This window comes from Toxorhynchites rutilus, chromosome 3 (assembly GCF_029784135.1).
Source record: "Toxorhynchites rutilus septentrionalis strain SRP chromosome 3, ASM2978413v1, whole genome shotgun sequence".
Lineage (NCBI taxonomy): Eukaryota > Metazoa > Arthropoda > Insecta > Diptera > Culicidae > Toxorhynchites > Toxorhynchites rutilus.
Window position 1 is genome coordinate 70,283,101 of NC_073746.1, and position 6,000 is coordinate 70,289,100.

The 6,000-nt window shown below is 40.2% G+C and overlaps 1 protein-coding gene across 3 annotated transcripts in view; it reads right to left on the bottom strand.

Moving 5' to 3' along the window:
- Nucleotides 1–3,372, bottom strand: part of LOC129774618 (neuronal acetylcholine receptor subunit alpha-7-like) — a 301,121-nt gene extending 297,749 nt beyond the window's left edge. For 2 of the 3 annotated variants that reach the window (XM_055778389.1, XM_055778387.1), the window contains exon 1: nucleotides 2,259–3,261. The gene's annotated coding sequence lies outside the window, so the exon portion shown is untranslated. Of the gene's footprint in view, nucleotides 1–2,258 lie in introns of all 3 variants that reach the window. The other variant, XM_055778388.1, reaches the window with a different exon arrangement.
- Between the last annotated feature and the right edge of the window lie 2,628 nt (nucleotides 3,373–6,000).

Sequence of the window (6,000 nt, forward strand, 5' to 3'; positions counted from 1 at the left end):
TACAACTATTCTTTGGAATCAACGATGTTCGTATTTTTTTTAAATTCACAAATTTATACAGGTCGGACTCGATTATATATAATCGCAATTTCACTTTCAACGTTAATTTTCGAATCCAATACATAATCGAATCACAAAAAAGCTATTTTTCTATTAATGTTTGACATTCATTCATTAATGAAAAAATTGTTTTGATTGTTGATTCGCTTATGTATAGGATTTGAAAGTAATTGTTGAAGAAAAATGGTCGACTATATTTAATCGAGTCCGACCTGTATATGTATATGAATAGCTCATACAATTATCAACAAGTCGCCCATACAACGGAAGATGAACCCTTTTACAAGGAAAAAGTTTTTCTAACTACATGTTTTTCATGTTTTCATTGAAAAAATTACAACTTATTCTAATTTTATAACAACATAACGATACTGTGAATTCGACAAAGTTTTAGATCTTTTAAAAATGTGAACTGTTGTCGAAGACGTCAACTTTCTATATCTCACAGTTTCTGGAATATATGGCATATTAGCATGGAGATTTCTGAAAAAATAATGCTTTACTTATAACATTTTTGTGTGTAAAGTCGCAAGTTTGACATGTTCTTTACGTGTTCCTAAATAAAAAAAAAGTTTTAAAAATATGTCATGAAACATGAAGAAGTTGTTGTTGGAAAAACTTTTTCCCTGTACTGACTATTCAGATTTAATGCCCTCCAAATGCAGATCTGCAATCATCTGCAACTAACAAGAAGTATTCAAATAGGATAATTTAGAAATGTATTTAAAAAGATAATTCACAGCAATAAATTGCTGGAATGAGAGTATAGTATTGATTGTAGTAAAGTTGTTAATGCTTTATGGTGAATTAGGTATGTTTTAGCTAAAATTGAAACATTTCTACATAATGTGAAAAACACATCGCAATCAGTCTCTCTCCTAGAAGAAAATTACAAAAATACTAAAAGAATCAAAATGCTTACATCTGAGCATTCGAACGTATATTGCATTGATACTCCCTGGTGCAAATCCAGAAAATCACACCAATTAATCGAAACCATAATTAGGATTACCAGGGAAGAGGTGTTAAAAACACCCAACCCACATCGGCACATCGGAACATCGGCCGGGAATCCTTTTTGATTTCACTAAAATTTCCCCTCATATTATTCCACCCATCATCAATTATCGAAAATGCACAATACATCTCATCTATTCCCCACACCCACGCATGAACTGGCAGCGCAAAACGATAACGAACATATTCCAGCGAATCTGCAGCAATGCGATAAACTGAATGGATTTTTTTTTTGTGTGTGTGATTTGCTGCTGCTCTCATGAATGAATTCCTGCAGCTGCAGTTGGTGGATTACAGCAGCACGCGAGAAAAATCAGACCCATCAGGATGATGTGGTGACGGATGGGGCGCGTGTGGGTGGGCAGAAAATCAGGCATCAATTAACGAGCTGAAGGTGATGCGAGGCGGAAATGTGTTTTTTTTTTCGCTCCTCTTGGTCTGATGCAATTCGTGCGCGAACATTTGTGTGTATGTGTGTGTATGTGTGTGTGTGTGTGTCGAAAGGATTTTTCCCTCCTTGAGGTAGGCTCACCGTCATCGACAGCATTCTTCGAGCGTTTCGAGTTGGCGTATTGAAAAGAGGTTGTTGGCTGTTGGGTGGGACCTATTTATTTCAATTGAATTTACTCCGATTTCAAAAACAGGTTGTTGGAGCATTAACAGGGAGGGTGAATTTTTAGAACACTTTTGAAGGACAAATTTTCGCTCGTGCTCCATTGTTCTCAGGGCAATCCAATGGTATACATACATACACATACACACACACACACACATACTGACTGATTGTTCGGAACTCGGTTCGAAGAGAATCTGTGCGGATGTACGCATACTGGTGAACGCAGAGACGCGCAGTATGCTGTTTAGGCAGGGAAACCAAGCCAGCAGTGGGTACACTAGATAAAATTATATTCTCTCTCTTATCAGCAAATTGTTACTGCTTTTCCATGCCTTTTCTCCCATCATTGGTTGGCGGACTCCAAAACGAAATATCCATTAACGCTCATTTCATTGGCTTTACTTAATATACTTCAATTGGTTCCTGTTGATTAATCTCTTTTTAGTTTTCAATCGAAAGCACTAACATAACACTTCTCAAGCGACCAGAGCCTACCCGAAGGGATTATACAGTAACAGGACAAAGCTCTACGGGATAAAACTAGGATTAATATCATTCTTATTACCACATCTTTGAACGCAAACATTATCACGTCGGGCGACAAGCACACACACACACGCAGCCTCTTAGGAGAGCGAGAGAGTCATAATCCGAACTATTCAGATCCTTCACACACGGAACACCGAGAAACACAACGCTCGCGCCCTTGTTTCTTCAAACTCCAGGGGTTACAACTGGTAACTGCTGCGCTCTCTTCACTCTCGGGCTTTTCCGTAGTCGCAAAGAAAATTGCAGCTCTTCTTTGCTCACTTTTCGGGGCTTACGCTCACGCGTTTTTCTTCCGTTTACCGCACACTTTTCACATGGCTCGTTTCACTCCTACATAATTTTTCATTTTGCGAAAATTTCCCACTGCTGCTGATCTGTCGTCTTTCTTTTTTTGGCTTCAACTTTTCACACTTTTCGCCCTTAGCTCCACACGGAGAGCAAACACACACGCACACTCCAGAGAATCCAACGGATAGCTGTATATATGTGCAGGATTTTCGGTTTGGTCAGGATTTTGGTCCGCTGAAGGTTTCTGCACAAAATTCCTCAACTAAGAAGAGCCACGGAACCCCTACTTAAATCCATTTTTCTTTCCGCTTATCGGTGGTCCTTTTCCAGCAAGGATAGCTCATTTCGATACTGGTCTCCAACACCTGCCAGGCAACATCCGCAAATGATCCAGCATTTTCTGCTCGGTTTCCGTTATCACTGGCACAGCACCACTAAACCGTTCACCAGCTCATCTTTAACAGATTTTCCCTTTCCCTAAATTCCACCACTGCGCCAACCATCTTTGCTCTGTGTTCTTCCTGGCTGCTCCTGCTCACACTTTTGGGTTCGTTTTTCTTCATCTGATTTCCGTCCGAAATCCCTCCTCAGACGCGCATTTCCACGCTGCGGTTTTCACGGAGATAAAAGGTGGCTAATAGTGACCAAATGAAAAAGAAAAAGTATATTTTCACTGCACATATATTTAAAGCATTAAGTAACAAATTTATACAAAAACAACAGCACGACTCTAAACCGGAACACCAACTGGAGCACAGAATCCGACCAGCGAGCCAGCTTGGGCAAGGATCCCCCTGATTTTAGCACACTCCCGAAGCGGAGTGCCCACTGGCGGGAACGAGTACACCCGCGTCGGTCCCGTTTTAGAACACCTTCGTGCACCAAGTGGACCACGTGTGCACCAGAACGAGCCAGCAGCATCCGATCCGGTGAGAAAAACACATGCGCAGCCCCCTGGCTCACTTGCTCACCAGAAAAACACATTCGCTCTCTTCACAAGCGTCACCTTCTATCTGCCGTCAACCAGGTAACTCACCGATCTAACAGCTCTGTTGAAGAAACATGGTTTCTCTCAAACACACTCCCCTGCTGATAAGGCTGATAATAAATACATGTCTCCTGTGGGCGCCCAGGCTGGCATCACTGCAATAAGGCGCTCACAAATTTCCATTGAGCTCTATTTCTCACGTGACACGGTCACTCGCTGTGTGGGTGTTACAGCATGCCACGAACTTTCGTTCTCTCAGCGAACTCCCGCAGTAAGAGTTGGGTTGCCTAGCAATGCCAAATTTCCACCATCCCCCCCCCCCCACACAGCAGACAACAATGCTCAACAGTTTCTCTCCTCCCGCCGACCCAACGCTGCCACCCCGCTGGCATCAGCTCCAATGAAACAATAGGCTAAAACCAGCACCTTGCCGATTGCAACCAAGAGCTTAACGCTCGATACATTCAAAAATTTGTCCTACATCCTTTGGCGCGAGGTGTGAGTGATCGCTACCGTAAGCTCCTCTCTATCACACACAGACAAATCATGAGCCGAGCATACGATGCGGGTTATGATGATGCCCTTTTTTGTTTGCTGCTGTTTTTTTCCTTAATAGAGAACAGGGTTCGGATAGGATCGGAGGGATCGGAGACGACAGTCGTATTGTGCGAAGTGAATTTTTAACTGTTGTGACGAAATTGGGCGAGAACCCCACAGTGCCCAGCACCAAACTTTCCCCGGTCCACCGGCTCTCGTGGGGTAGTAAATGTTCCTGACAGGCTGGCTCACTGTTTCGTTGCCGAGTGATGCGATCTGTCTACCCGGTTCCGTAATTAGTTTATTCGAGGTTTCATTCATCTGTTCGATGGTGATTCACTTAAAATTAACGCAAGATTGGGTAATCGAGACATTATTCGCCCAGCCAAACGAGTCCGGAGACGGTGTTGAGATTTGAATTTAGTCCAGTGTGGGTGCGTGGGCGTTTTCATATAACTTATTAATTTAATTACTTTCATGAAACTAGTGCCGATTACTGTTAATAGTGAAATTGAATCTAATATTCCCTAAAGTTTCTTGATTTCTCATTTTTTCAATCGTGAAAGTTATATAATGTCCCAGAGCACGACCAACCGAGTAAACGACTTCAGTTGTTCTGATTTTTCTCTACCGAAACAAAACCTATCAAAGCTAGTGAATGATTGACCATTCAGCTATTACTAAGTTTCACTGAGGCTCGTAATTGCTTCGTATTATTTCTCATAGGATTTTGGATAACTGGCCCAAAAATGCGATTGCTTATATTTGAAAAAGACCGTCTAAACTTTCCCTTTTCATCAGTGCCCAAAAAATTGAAAGTGACCGTATTTACGGAAAATTTACATATTTTTTCTAAATTCTTTTTAGATATTTGATATGTATTTCATATGTTTTTATTTCTGAAATTGAACACGCATGTTGTTATGCAATCATGCAAACACTGCCGAAACTTTTCGTTTTCGAATAATTAGTAATACGAGTTTTCCTTTCGATAAATTTGGACGTTAAGGTTAGTGATAAAAAAGGTGATGATTTATATATTCAAAATTTTCCCTACGCCCTCTCAGAATGTGTAGTATTAAATGACTACAACTCGAAAATGGTTATACATTGATCGAACGATCAATTCAGCATGGATTCGTTCTAAAGCAGTGGTACTCAACCTTTTTTCAGAGAGGCCTTATACATGTGTTAGTCATGGCGGGCCGCAAAAAAAAGAAAGAAGAGTGCTCCCAAAAACACGACCACATTCTTAACCTAGAACTACGAAATTATAATCGGCTAGAATCAAACATATCCAAGAATGAAAATCATTATACATACTTTTGGCAGCACCGTCAAGGACCAATGAATTAATCCTTTCACTGAGTGAGGGTTGCCAACTATAATTTTCAAAAATCAGGAAAAATAAAAATAAAAATCAGGAGAAATCAGGATTGCTCATATTGGTTTGTAGAAAGTGTTCACACCGCATGATTTTTATAGGAAGACATACATTTATTCAATCTTATATGCACAGATTTGTTCCAAAATCATTCATCATCTTCACGCCGCTTAAAAATTTTATCCTCCCAGACCATGTTTCCTTTTCATCGAAAAAGTCTGGAAAAAAAAATTTGGAAAAGAGCCTTTTAGAGAACTTTTCAGGAACCTGAATCTATGATCATCTATAAGAAGCAATATCTGGTCCAAGGCAGACTCCAAAATAATTTGTTCTGTTCTGAAGCAAAGAATTGTTTTTTTTAACTATGGTGTTCATTTTTAAAGTAGTTAACGGTATGCTGTCTCGAAATTTGAGTGATCGAATTGAAAGAGGAAGTGATTTTCATAGATATAAAACTAGAAAAGCGAATGAATTGAGAACACCTCATTTCTTTTCATGTGTTCACAAAATTCGTTGTATTTTTAAAGAATTAATGTTCTCAACTCAATGCACAATGGTCCA